The 14,901-nt window shown below is 40.4% G+C and overlaps 1 non-coding gene across 1 annotated transcript; it reads left to right on the top strand.

Annotated features, from left to right (window-relative positions):
- Positions 1-11,680: 11,680 nt before the first annotated feature.
- On the top strand, positions 11,681-11,762 carry trnas-uga (transfer RNA serine (anticodon UGA)). The gene has a single exon. It is a non-coding gene; the product is annotated as a tRNA-Ser (tRNA).
- Positions 11,763-14,901: the final 3,139 nt, after the last annotated feature.

The raw sequence follows: 14,901 nt of genomic DNA, 5'->3' as shown, positions 1-14,901 counted from the left end.
CATTCAAAAAATCCATAGAAAAAGACTGCAGCCAAAAAAAGCCACTGACCTGGGCAAGACTCAACAGAGACTTTAGATTCCCCAACTTTATTGATATTCTCAGATTTATCTGTGTAGATTAGTGTCACATATCATCAGCATATAGTGAACGCTTCCCATTGACGGTTTACATTTTAGGCTCTTAGCTGGTGCTCTTACACAGAGTGGCAATGATGCAAAAATAATAATAACGACAAAAATAATAATAACAATAATAATCATTTTAAATGAAATTGCCAACCAGAGTGAAGACATTAACCCTTGAGGAAACACAAGACGAAAACATGAGAAACAAAAGAAAGAACAAGAATAACATGAACACAATGTTGACGGAGGGAGGACACCAAACACAAACAAAGCACAAAATAAGAGACTTAAGGGCTGTACTACGAAGGAGGCTCAACATCCCCAGGCTTTGTGTTCACTATCAGGCTCAACAAAACCTAAAGCTCCAGTCAAAGTTAAGTGGTATCACGACGGATGTTCTCATCAAGGTTTGTTAAGCCCGGCTGTCAGCTTTGTGCTCTCTGCGCGTTCACAGAAAAGGGGGCGTTTTGGCGCCATATGATTCTACTTCCGCGAAAAATGGACCGTTCACGGGCTGCATAGTTCACGCAAGAGGAGCAGCTTGTCCTCATGGAAAGCTATGGAAATTTAAAAAATAAAATTAACGCTAAGAACAACACTGTGGCCGCAAATAAGGCGAGAGAGGAGTCCAGGCAGAAAATTGCTGACCGAGTGAATGCGTACGCTATGTCAACACTGACTCATTATATTCTATATATCCATTCAGTAGGCTATTATGAATTTTAGTTTAGAAATATGTAACTTCACTAGCTTTATGGGAGTGTTGTAAAGCCTGAGGTTAAGTCAGGTGACTGAAGGTGTGTGTGGGTGAGTGTCGGACGGAGCAGGCGGTGGTTACCATGGTTACATGACAATTTTGACCTCTATTGACTCTGCTTAGAGCTACTCGTCAGTAGTTTCAGATAACTGTTCGTTACATTTGAAGTTTAACTAGAATTATGGAGCCATTTCTGTTGATGTTTGTTTGCTCCTTTTTTGTTAAATCTTTTTTTCTAAATCGGAATAAGTGGTGTTTGGAGTGCGTTTGAATCACCACGGGCTGCTCCCGTCCAATCATCACCTTTGGATGCCGTGACAGTCACCGTTATAATATAAAGGGTTTCCTTTAAAAAAAAAAAAAAAAAGTAGGCTACTATAACAAAGTCTATGATACAACGGAATATTTATAACAAACGTGAAGTCTGTGCACCACTAATAGTATACCTGCATTGTGCAAATGCAAATTTAGCGTATTCCCTCAGATGAAAATCTATACTGCTCATGGAGAATATCGTCAGGAAATGCCAGCGGATCCGCGCGATCCCTAAATCCTCTTTGTCTCCGTAATTTTATAGCCGGACGGGGTTAAACTTAGCTCATAACCTGGTCCCGACCAGGTTATGAGCTAAGTTGGTCCCGACCAGGTTATGAGTTAAGCATAAGTTACCATGGTGATCTAGCCGGGTTAAAAGAGAGCCACCTTCGTGATACAGGAAAGCCTGGCTTTAGACTCAACATACCTCGCTAACCCACTAAACCTGCTTCGTAGTACACCCCTTTAGTGTGTGTGTGTGTGTGTGTGTGTGTGTGTGTGTGTTGCTGCAGTGCGCTTGAGAACATCTAGGAGACAATGAGGTACATATTGGATTTTTGGACTCACATCACATTTATTATTTCATGATTTATTGATATGTCACAGTAACTGTGTTTCTACCAACCCCCCTAATACCTGTTTTGCTGTTTGGAAAAAATGATTGATGCAGAAAATGTTGAATAAAGTCGCAAAATGCTCCCAAAAGTTTTTAGGCTCACTTGAGGTGGAGAAACTTTCTATTTGATAAACAGAATTGTGATCATTTCCGGTGGAAATACATTGTGCATATGGTCTCACTTCGTCACATTTATTTGTGGTCGTGGAGATAAATGTTATTTCACTGGCTTTCGGCTTGTCTCATCTGTCATTTGCCAAAACTGTATTTGACTGAGAAGTAAGCTGTAAGTTGAGGTAATTGTTTAAATAAATGTTGTTGAACATTTGAGTTGTAAGTGTTTTCAGTGTAATCTTTAAGGAAACTGGTAAACTTGGTGTTATTAGTCAAGACAAGGGATAAAAATTGAAAACGTTAGTGTACTTAATTTGCTGTTTTAAGTTCAATTGCTGCCTTAAAAACATGAGTTAAATTAACTTGAAAAGGCATATGGTATGAATATATTAAGTTTTTTTTACTTAAAAATGTGAGTTGAAAGTACGTGTAATGTTATTTTCCCATTACAAGAGAATTCAAGTTTTCTCGAATGGATAATTTAATTTAGTGAGTTGTTTTAACTCACAGAATCAAGTTCATAAAATAAATAATCATAAATTAAACAACTGATATAACTAAATTATGCGAGTTAAAATAGCATATAATTGTAAGTTTCTTTGACAAGAGACAGCAAGTTTTCTTGAATGGATAATGTAAAATTGCTAGTCTTTTCAACTCGGAGTATCAAGTTCAAACAATAAATTATCATTAATTAAGCAACATTTATAGCTTTCCTTTTTGAGTTGAATAAAACCTTTTCCTGAATTTGAGTTCACTTATGTTTTTAAGGCAGCAATTGAACTTAAGTTTTTAAGTAGAACCACCCTGATACTTTTTACAGTGCAGTAAATACAGGGCATGCACACCGGATTTACTCGCACTGAGCTCAGACAGAGCTGCTGTCATGGTGGATAATGTCGATTGTGTCAACAGATATAGGATGCTAATTTGAATATCCTAGTATAGCAACATTTTTTTTTTTTTAACTTAGAGTGGTCACTTTTGCTTATTGGTTAAAGGTAGGGTTAAGGTAACACAACAATGGGATGTATACTACATAACAGATGAAGCAAGTAAAATATTCCTTTGGCTCATATATACAAAGAATAGAACGGTGATATTCAGTGTGAGATGAGATTCTGTTCATCTTTGCAAAACTAGGCACAGCCATGGGTCTAACAAATAAACTGGTTGCCTGTAGCAACAGTCAGATGGTGATGACATAAAGAAACACATCATCATTTGGCACCCATGACAACCAACATTTTATTCACTTAAAAAACTCCTTAATTTGATTGATTTTTTTTTTTTTTTTTTTTTTTTAAGCAATTTAATTATTTGTTTAAATAAAATAAATATATATATTGTTTCCACTGCCTTTCCTCTAACATCCAGGCCAGGCTTCTCCCTACAGCATGTGGTAACCCTGAACAGCATAATGACGGTTACGTTAGATTGTATGGTTTGGCAGTGGTGAAGAATAAATGAATAATGCTGAATCATACAACAGTAAAATCACTTGTGCAGTTTGGCAGCGCCTGTGGCCACAGTTGGTAACGACTTATTTATAAATCATTTTTCACTGGACCACAGCAGCGGGGCCAGCAAATGCAAATGTGATTAACAACAACAATAATAATAATAATTATAATAATAATAATAAATAGTAAACAAAGTTACAAAGTGCTTTACATGGTGGAAACCAGGGGTGAAATAAATCAGGACTGAGACAAATAAAAGTGAAAAATATGAGTCACACCATTTGATTTTCCAAATCTGTCACACACTAAGACAACAAGACGGGCTCAAAAATGCTACATCACATAAACAGTATTAATGTAACTAAGAGATTCAGTGCAAAAAAAAAAATTGCATGGACAGATTATCAGCGACGAAAGAAATTTTGCAAACGCTTATATCGCTTAAGTATTTCCTTGTTGTAAACAGGTATTCGATTTCTCTCTGACCAATCAGCAGTCTGCAGTGTTTTCACGTCACCTTTAATTATCTGCTCAGCTCACTTGGAGCCTCAACAGAGGTGCTTGATCAAGCAGAAAGTTCAATTCATCGGAAGGCAAAAACACACAAACAAACAAAAAAACACCAGGTACTATCCACAACTTTTATTATTATTATTATTTTTCTCCTCCCTTTTTCCAGATTGCCACAAGTTTTTTTTTATTGTGGTTTTGAGTGTACTGTAGTTTGATCGATATTCTAAACAGTTAGTATCTAGTTCTTCTCTCCTTTTTCCAGTGTTGTGATGAGGTCACTTCCTTTGATAATTGTAAACACCTGTAATCAACTAATTGCATAGGTGTACTGAAAAGGAAGACACACAACAGTTGTAAAATGCTGGTCCTGATGAAGGTCGATAGACCGAAACGTTGACCCAATAAACAGCAGAGCTTTAATGTGAGTGCTGGAGCAAGTTGTGATTGTTTTGCAGTGAATGTGTCTGGGGATTTGCTCCTAGCACCACCCATTTCAGGAGAATGTGCACATTGATCAAGCCTTAATACTATCCACAACTTTTGCCCGATGGAAAACCAAAAAGGTCGAGACGAGTTGTGCCCTGTGGTGGAAAAGTGACTTATTTTGTGTAAAAAGTTTAAGTTGGAGGCCAAATGCAGAAATGCCTGTCACCTCTTCTTGTTTTCCCCTTCTCTTCTCCTGCTAAACTACAAGCTGACTCAAACACCGATTTATTTTTCAATGTTTGGAGGTTTTATAACTTCATACCTGCTCTCCCAAAACAGCAAAATTTAGTGGTTCTGTCTCAGCTGGGGCTTTGGATTTTATATTCCTGCAATTACACATCCACAGGAGATGACAGACTACTGTTTCAGCTAATACACACACTCACACACACTCACATACACACACTCAGGTTTTATATCTGTGTATTTTGTCATCCTTCCAAGGCTTGAACCCATTGTTTTGTTCTGGCCAGTCTCTCTGACTCAGTTTTCCCTGAAATGAAAGACCTGTCTTCACCGCTGTGGTCAACACACACACACACACACACAACGCCACGTATACTCACAGAGAGACACACATGCACACCTACACACAGACAGGCAATGCATGCTCATGCATAAAACACAGACAAACATGCAAATGACCGGCAGATCAGGAATATTCAGAATAACAAGAGACTGCATGAATTCGTATTTTTCTGAACCCTTTCCAAATGTATGCTGTCACACACACACACACATACGCACTGAAAACCACACAGTGCCCTCGGGCTAACAGCAGTAAAACAAATCACCAGGCTACCTGGCAGAACAATCACATACACATACACACACACACGGGACAAAAACTTCAGATTCGATTCATAGCAGTATTTTTTTGATTACATCATCACCTGGAGGCCTCAACAGCTGTTCCCCAGCTGAGAAAAACAGATTCTGCATGTGTGTGTGTGCATGTGTGTGTGTTCATTTCTGACCATCTTTTTCCAGACAGCTGGTAAACACAGACGAGGGCAGGCGGTTCGGTTTGCCTGTGGCAGCGAACACTAATCAGTTCTTTGGTTTTTCCTTCCTAATGACTCAGGCCCCATGAAACGCTGATTGGCTGGAGCCTTTACAACCTGTCAGCCTCACACAGCGCCAGCTCCTGAGAGAACGGCCTCAAATGGGGAAACTGCATGAAAACCGGATGATTTTCATACTGAGGTCATGCGGTTTTCACATTTTGCTACATATCTGCAGCGGATCGGTCAGCAGTCACTCACAGGAAAACCTACAGGACGTGGAAACAAAGGACAGCAGCGCTTTCCTACATAATGAATTTAAAGGGATAGTTCAGTAGTTCAGATAGTTCATAGTTTGGAATTATTTATTATGTGATACGATAAGATAAGATAAGATAAGATAAGATAAGATAAGATAAGATAAGATATTCCTTTATTAGTCCCACGGTGGAGAAATTTCACGTATTACAGCAGCAAAGTGGATAGCAAGATATGAAGCATAATTTACACTATAAACAGTATATACAGATAATAAGTACCAAATAAACAGTATATACAGATAATAAGTACCAAATATATATATTATTATTATATATGATATTACTTTCACTTTGCTGGATACTGGCTGGATGCGCCAAATGCTAACTGTAAGCCTCTTGCCAACAAGTAAAACGGGTGAAATGTCCCTTTAAATCCAAGTTCTTAACAGGTTACGCTGGTCTCTGGTCAGTTTTCTGTGGACACCTTGTGTTATCATGACCCTAACCTTGAAATAACTTTGAACTTTTCAGCAGCTGAGAAACACTGGATCATTTTTGTCCTTAAGCTGATGCCTTCTTTCTTTCTTTCTTTCTTTCTTTCTTTCTTTCTTTCTTTCTTTCTTTCTTTCATTTTGGTACTTGCACCAAACACTGAGTCAAATTCCTCTACATTCCACCGCCACTTGGCCCGTGAGGAGGATTCACTCTGACACTCATTATGTAGTCCTCAGCCACCAGCAGCGATAACCCAGCAGTGAATTATTTCCTCAGCGTTGCCTAATGATTCAAATGAAGCCGAGGTCAGGACAGATAAGCTGTGTTTTTTTTTCTGCTTGGCGCCCTGCAGACAGCTCTACACAACCTGATTCGAGCTGACACCAACTTTGTCTCCTGCAAACCAGTTTCAGCTCCACTTCCCTCCCTCCATCTCCCTCTGCTTTGTCCTCCTCAAAATGCCCTGTTTCCACTCACTATGCTGTGTGCTCTGAACTGATCTTGTAAGTCTTTATGTTGATGTAATAAAAGAAAGTTTTAACACCACTCCTGCCAATGAAAAACCCTTTCTCTCCTCTTTTTTCTATCTTTCCCGACTTTTTTGCCATCTTTCTCCCCCAGATTAGAGAATAGTTGCTGTATTTTTTGGCCTCCACCACTCTTTTCTCTAGCTATTAAATCAGTTCTCAGAGGGCGAACACTGTTTCCCTCTGTCATCGCCAGAGAGGCCTGCTCTCGTGACTTTCTTTCTCTCCGCAGGATGGCGATTGTTTTGCCAGTCGAATGACTCGTTTTATTTTTCGGCCTTTCCTTCCCTTGTTTTGTTGACTTCTTTCACTCTTCTCCCTTTGACTAGCTTTGTGGCTTTTTCTGTAGATTAATATCAGTTTTCTTAACCTCGCTTCATCCTTGGCCTGGTTAAAGGACCGTACCAGTGATTTTGAATGTTTGGAGCATTTAATACAATTTACCCACAGTATACATTGCAGCAAACCCTTTTTGCAAATCATGCAAATGATTTCATAACATTTGATCAAAATCCCTTGATTTGTACATTTGAATGTTTGGTTGAAACAGCCGCCTTATAATGTTCTGCTTCTGTGGCGAACAAAGTCATCACCATTCATAAACCACACAACTAATAACTGGCTGTGGAAAGCAAACGTTTTTCTGGGGACTATTTTCTGGAGGAGGGATCGTTTCGCCTAATTTCAAGTCATGAGAACACAACAGTGCTGCCGCTTCTGTTATGGATGAAGTTTTTTTTTTTTTTTTTTTTTTTTTTTTTTGACTGCTGGCCAAAATGTGTGGAGCCAGTGTTCATGATCAGGAAAGGAGCAGCTTGATGGGATGATAGTAATTACAGTGTTTATTACAGCAGACTACAGACCATGCAAAAGTAATCAACCACAGGCGCAGGGTGGCTGTTTTTGATTGTTGTGTTGATCTTTTTGTCCGTCTCTTGTTGATTCTCATCATTTATACCCAAAGAGCAAAACCTCACCAGCAGCTTTAGTGAGGAGAAACTCACCACACTGCTGCAGCTGCTTGCTGATGCTGGCCTTCACAGACCAACAGGACAAAAGCAAACCTGTTCTGTTGTTGTGCAGGAAACTCAGAGCAGTCAAATAAGACTGGAAATTTTCCATCGGAGGAAAAAAAGGCGCACACAATGCTTTCTAACAGGTTTTATTTAGCATTTTCAATGATACACTGCCTCGGTTATGTTTCACACCATTCTGATGCGAGGAATAATGGTGCATTTATGGGATCTGGTCATATCTGTCTTGTAAATTTCCCACCTGCAACAACATGGTGTACCTGTGGAACAACGTGATGCTCTCAGAAATTTTATAAATGGATATTCCCAGTTCCAAGGTGCCATGAGCACAGCATGATGTGCATGTACGTTAATTAGTCAGATTAGTTAGTCACTATAAACCAAGCAGAACGCACGTCTGCCCACTAGGAAAAGTCACCGCTCTCATTCGTTAGATAGACTGCAAGTACATTGAAATGCGATGATGTCACACTTCTTGCGTTCCTTGTGCTTTTGCTGTGTGTTTACACGTGACGGTAACAACTGCAAAGCATGTCTTATGTGATCATGGCCTCGCTTGTCTCCACTCCTAACTCTGTTTTTTTTTTTTTGTTTGTTTTTTTTTAACTTATGCTCAACCTGAAACCTGGTTTGTCTTTACCTTTACAAAAGCAAAGGCCACTAAAATATCCTCACTTTGGAGGATTTTCCATATCTTTCACACCATGGAGGTCATTTTACACCACCAAGAAAAAAAGTAGAGAAAACTCTGCAGTGTCAGCTAAGGACAAATTGCAGTGTCTCCTCACGTCTCCCTTACTGCAGCCCCCATTGGACTGATTAGATAACAGACATTTCCTCCCCCTGCCCGTCCATCTCTCCATCCCCGTCTTTGTCCTAGCAGCCATTTCGACTGTTAGATAATCGCTGTGTGACAGTGTGCTTTCCCTTGGAGGGTGAAGAAAGACGGGGGGTTGGGGCCAGAAACAGGGACAGTCAACTTGATTTTGACAAATGGCTTTTGAATGGAGAGCGCACAGTAGTGTCTCTCTGAGGCAATGAAAAAAAAAAGTGTAATAACTGTTGTCACCGGCTCGCCACTGCAGGGAAAACACACAAACAGCAGCATGTCAGTGTCCTGGAGAAACCTAAGAAAGCCTTTGGGAATGAAAAACTAGAGTTTTTCTATTCACTTGTGTGCAGTGAGAAATGGGATTGACAGTTCATTGTTCTGGCTCTCAGTGCCTGGGTCGGGAAAGTGGAGAGAATAATTCAGCTGTCAGTTACAGTCAAAGTTTAAAGAACCATGAAGCATTGAGCTTCTACAGAAGTGATATATTTGCAATATTTACAAGTGTTGATTTTGCTGTGCATTCAGTGACTGAATTCATCTTATATCATTTCCATCAGCTGCTCTTAGCACTCTGCCGTGTGCAGACACCCCACAAAAATAGAGACTGAAATTTAACCCTATAAAGCCATTTGTATCATATATGATACACATTTTCAATTCCGTGTTTCGTTTTCAGTTTCATCAATACTTGACCAAAATACTGTTGTATACCTTTGAACACTTCCCCTGTTCACCGTGGACCATAGCATTGGCACTTCAAGTACATATCATATATCATGCACCAGATAGGTCGTGTAATAACAATTTTTTTTAATATATATATATATATATTTATATTTTGTTATAGGACTAAATAAAGGGTTCAGTTTCAAAAAATTGGAATTTTCTGCCAATTCTTTCATAGTTCAGGCTTTATAGGGTTAATTTCTTTTTCTGTCTTTTTTTTTTTTTTTTTTTTACTAACGCACATATTATGTGATTTTTGTAATTAAATTTGAGAATATAATATGTAGTAATGTTAATTTTTATCATTATGGGGTGCTAACAAGATAATTTTCCGCACTTCGGGGTTTCATGATGCAAAGTGATTGACATCAGAGCAAAAATGTGTTCATAGTAATCACCGCTGTGAGGCTGACATTGTTAAATCTGACATGACATCAGTCACACTACAATGCTCAATTCCAAAGGCTGATGATGCCTAATGTTTCTTTGTTTTTGTTTTGTTATTTTTGTTGTTGTTTTTTTAACTGCAACTCCATATGGCTATTTGTGTCAGATCTGTGTTCCATGTAAAGGCTCATTTATACTCAACGTTAAATACAGATACAATATGGATGGAGCCTTCCGTCCAGATCATACACAGTCATTTCGTATGTTGTGCACGTTTTCAGGAAGCTTACAAATATGGACAAAACAGAGCAGGACCATGGGAAATCATGGAGGCAGTAGAGCCAAGAGTTCAAGCGTGATCAGGCACGAGAAAGAAATTTTTCTCTTTGGTAAAATTAGAGAAAAGAATTCTCCATCCTCCTGTGCCGATGTGTTTAATGACCTCACAGACAGCGCCACCTCTGCTTTTACCTCTTTGCAGCTGACTCCACATTAGGATGAAGGTGGGGTGGCAGATGGATCAGTCAACATGACTTTCACTCAGGGGGTTTCTCATGCCTAAACCTAACTTTTCCCTAACCTTAACCAAGTGATTTTGATGCCTGCACCTCACCTTTCCCCACCTGGATCTATGGTTTTGTTGGATAAAGCTAATGCACAAAATGTGGACATGAATCTGTAGGTTAAATTTTGTGTTTATTGTACAAACTCCCTGAGACTAGGTTGTAACAAACCATTCAGATTATACTTCTGTTGCAATGCATGGCTGTGTGTATTTTGACTAATCCAGCAGAGATTACAGCACGGTGGAGGGGTTAACAGGCATCAGTCAGAGCTGGCGTGTGTCTGTATGCCAGACTAGTTTCCACTCCACACAATATATAGGCCAATTACACAGAGGAATGAGTCTGCTCAAACCTGGACTCTGGGCTGCTGAAAAAATCCATTATAAGAGGAGCAATTATTTATTTCCCATCTCCAGTATTAGCTGGGGAAAGTAGCACAACAATATTTTTCTGCAGTGTGAGTGTGTGGGTGTGTGTTCATGGGAGCCAGCAAGTGTAGTCCTGTTCAGGCTTTTCTTAGTCATCACAAGCTACATGGCTCAAGCAAAGACACACACACACACAAATGCACACTTCTCTTTTTCATAAACACCTAATGTCTCTTTGTCACGCTCTCTCTTGATGAAAATGTATCTAATATTTGCAAAAATGAACTATCCCACACCATCATTGCACACACGCACGAGGACACACACACACACACCACTTGTTTGTCACTACAACCTTTAACAACCATGTCCGTTAACAGTGGTCCGAGGCTTTCTGATGTTCCAGAGAGAGAGAGATTATTAGGTGAAAACATGAGTGCAGCAGTTGTGGATTGTGAAATTGTTTGTAGGAAATATACCTCATTTCCCTCATCCATCCATCCATGCATCTGTAGAGCCATCTTTAAGCTCAGCTTGCACAACCTTGCTACTTTTGAAATGTTGAAAAGCGGTTTGGCACCACCGTAGGACTCTGGATAACTCTGCCATGGAAATCACCAGTGGCACAATACACAAAGACTGTGGAAAGATGGTGTGTTGCCATGGCAAAGATATCAGTGTATACAGTTTCACACCTGTCCATGTTGTGATTTAACTCTTCAGTGACATGACCTTAAAGAACATTATGAAGTGTGCTTACTTGACTTTGGCCGTGGTGACACTGATCTTTTCAGTGCGAGTTTTGTGAGCGGATGCACCAGCCTGGAACTGTGTCCACCTATGTGTGTCCACACAGTGTGATCTGCCTGATAAGATAGTGATCGGATAGATTCCCGCCTGGATACATTCCACTATACGTCTTGATAAATTGTCTGCTGTCCAGCAACAGCTCAGTGAGACCTGAACTCAGTGCTAGCCACAGCATACAGACTTGACACTAAATGCATCCTGGTGTGATTACACGACAAAGACGGGCGTGACCGTGGCCTTTATCTCAGACATGAAGAGGTTGGGTTGTTGTTCCTTCAGGAGCTGCGATGGCCGAGTGGTTAAGGCGTTGGACTTGAAATCCAATGGGGTTTCCCCGCGCAGGTTCGAACCCTGCTCGCAGCGTTCCACAGAGAATGTTGCCTCTGGTTTGCAGCAGCAATGCCTGCTGGGGTCTGATTAATCTGGAGACGTTCTCTTTAGCTACTGCACAGTGATTTTATTTTTATTTTTACTCGTTCATTTTTATTAATCTCATATTAATCTTATTCCTTTATTGTCTGATTCTTTGCTCATCTTTGTTTTATTGTCTTTTTTCTGTCTTTTATATTCTATATTGATCAACTTTAAAGCTAATCACATTGCATTTGATTGCACTAAATGTGTTGTAGGGTTTGTTTGATTGACTGATTGGACCATAATCCTGTTGAGATGAGTTTTCCTTTAAATTCTCCATATTTCCTGCCCTATGTTTGCATGTTGCATGCTCATATATTGATGTTTATAACTTATTTCTCACTGGACAGAGTTAATTTATACCTCAGTCAAGAAGGTTATCTGTATGTCAGTAGATATATATCATAAGTGTATGACCTTGTCATTTTTCATTCTGGAAAGGTTGGCTTCAAGCCAAGGAATGATTGATTAGATTTTGGTGGTGATGCAGATTGGTGATTTCCATCATAGTAATTGTTTTTTTTTTTTTTTTAACAATAAGTATAACAGAGATTTGCAGAGTAAAGAAATCAATTTAACTTGCAATTTACCAGGTCCTTCAGCTCAACATGGGCTGAGAGCACAGTCAGAAGTCTGAAGAGAATTTGTTGCGTGACGACAATGCGGAGCCACCAGCTGCTGTGTGTTTTGTGCGCTCAGACAGAGGAGCTGTAAATCACCTGCAGGTCTTCCAGACTGCCAGCCAGACAGAAGGATGCCTGGGTGAGGGAGTCACACGTGAGGCTGTGTTACCATGCTCACCTCCGCCGCAGCAACCAAGCCAAGGTGACAGAAAGACACGTGCAGAGAGCAGACCTGAGCTGTAATAAGCAAGATTTCTACAGTCCCACAGCACAAAAATAACCTTTTTTTGTTATCTGTGAGGGGACGATCAGTGCTTAGCCAGGAGATTTCTGGCTTTCAAAACTCTCTTTCCTGCCCTTACTTTGTTTTTGGAACAAAAGCTCTCCATCCATCAGGGCAGTTAGTTAGTTCAGTATACTGAACTGAATATAAAGCCAGCACGTGCAAGAGTACAACTTACCTCACCTCATGAAATTTTGCAAAAGGAGCACAATGATTTAAAATCAAACAATGCAATTAAAGCATGAAAAATGAGAAAACCATTTCCTGGTAAACATTACAGAGGGGAGGCACAAAGGGGAAACGGGGAGTAGATTGATACTGAAATGCTCTGGAATGATAAGGCCTTCATTTGCTTGAATCTCTGATGACAGTCATTAAGAGATGGACTGGGACAAAAAGTTGACCTGGACTTTGATCCAGACCAGCCCACAAAATGGAAACGCTGTGTGGATTCTCCACAGCCCCCAACCTAACCACTGTCCAACACACCCGTCCTCACAGCCTCTAACACCACCAGCTGTCTGTATGGCTGCACTCAAGGCTCGCACTGTGGCAAAAGTTGATTCAGGCTTAACATTTTTGTCAGACGGCGCTGCATTTTTTTTTTCAGAACCCCCTGTGGTACCCACTGCTGCAGCCAAAACACACTATGCCCATTAAAATGAATGAGATTCCTTGCGTTTTTGCCACAATGCCTGATCCTGTCTGAATGCAGCCTGTCACAGCAAATGTACAGGCTTACTGAACCAAGCAGGGCCAGTGAGGCCTACTACTTATTGATGCAAGTAGTGACAAGATTCAAAAATGGTGAGCAACCATGGTGAACTATAACCCACTTTTTATCTGGGATGTTGTGAGAGTAAAAAAAAAAAAAAAAATCACAATCTCACAGTGGCCTAGAGGGATTGCTCCCAGGACTCCTGATTGGTCTGTCCACTACTGGCTCTATTTGAGAAGTTTTCATTTCCAGCCAAGCTTTTTATTTATTTGTTTATTTATTTAACCACGATCTCAAAACTTTAACTTTACCATTAGTGAACCTTTTGAAGCGGGTGAAAATGCCTAATTCATCCTATTTCATCCTATTTCATATAATCCTTTTGCCATGGAACGTAGTCTTCAAACAACTCATGTCCACAACAAGTAATCGGCTCACTTCATAAACGTCTTGAGGACCATGTTGCAAAAAAGCATTAAAGTCACTCACACACCCACTCGCTGAACCGTTACAGCAGCCATCTACCACAAAGAGCAGCAGCCTGACAGTAATTACAGAGCAACGGTATCAACAGAAAAACAAGGCCAACCGAGCCTCTTAGAGGGGAGGCTCTGCGTTTACATGCCATGTCCCACTGATCATTCATTAAAACATTTACAGCTGCACAGTTTCTGTGACTTGTTGCTACATGCACAGAGGTAAATGGGATGGCTTGTGTGCACGATTCAGGTTAATGGTTTCAATGCCCATTGATTCACATTGATAACAGCTGGAATGTCAGCTGGTGTCTTGTTTTCCAAAGTAAACTGCTGGGGTGCTGGATGTTTAAAGAGGGAGCTTGATTAGTATCAAAAGACTCTTGCAAAAGGAAGCTTCTCTTTCGTTTTCTGTTTAGGCCAAACAAACAGTTTGAGGCCAAAAGCTGATGAATTAAGTCTCTCCATTTCCCTAGCAAGGAAAATGCCAGCATGCTTATTATCTATCAGCTGTGTTGAACCAGGTCGCCAGCCCATCGTGTGACCCAGCCCAGGCTTTGAAAAACACTGCAAGGCCCAGAGGGGCTGAGGATCCAGACAAGCCTGTTCCCAGCGCGCTAGTATTCACTCCTGTTCAGTTCTCAGGTGGGTGTGGAGCAAAGACTTACGTAAGTTCAGCCGCTGCCCTCCTCTCCTCTTTGTGCCGTGACGTGCCGGCTGCAGAGCCGGCGGTGCTGAGTGTCACTGAGGAACAAGAGGGAGGACAGACCTTACCACTGAGCTGTCATGTCAGCTCAGCGCTAACCTGAGTGACCTTATCCTGAATCAGGAGTCCCAATTTCAGTGGAACAGGTTTGTTAAAATGAGATTCGGAAATGGTGCTCAGTGTGTTGAAAACTAATGAGAAAATAAAGGTGTAACACTGCAAACTCACACATTTGGTGGAATTCAGACTGGACTTTGAATGCTAGATAGTGCCAAGTGGTGC

The sequence above is a fragment of the Myripristis murdjan genome, chromosome 8 (assembly GCF_902150065.1).
Source record: "Myripristis murdjan chromosome 8, fMyrMur1.1, whole genome shotgun sequence".
NCBI classification, from domain to species: Eukaryota; Metazoa; Chordata; class Actinopteri; order Holocentriformes; family Holocentridae; genus Myripristis; species Myripristis murdjan.
The sequence above is the reverse complement of the archived record's forward strand: the minus strand, read 5'-3'. Positions and strand labels throughout refer to the sequence as shown.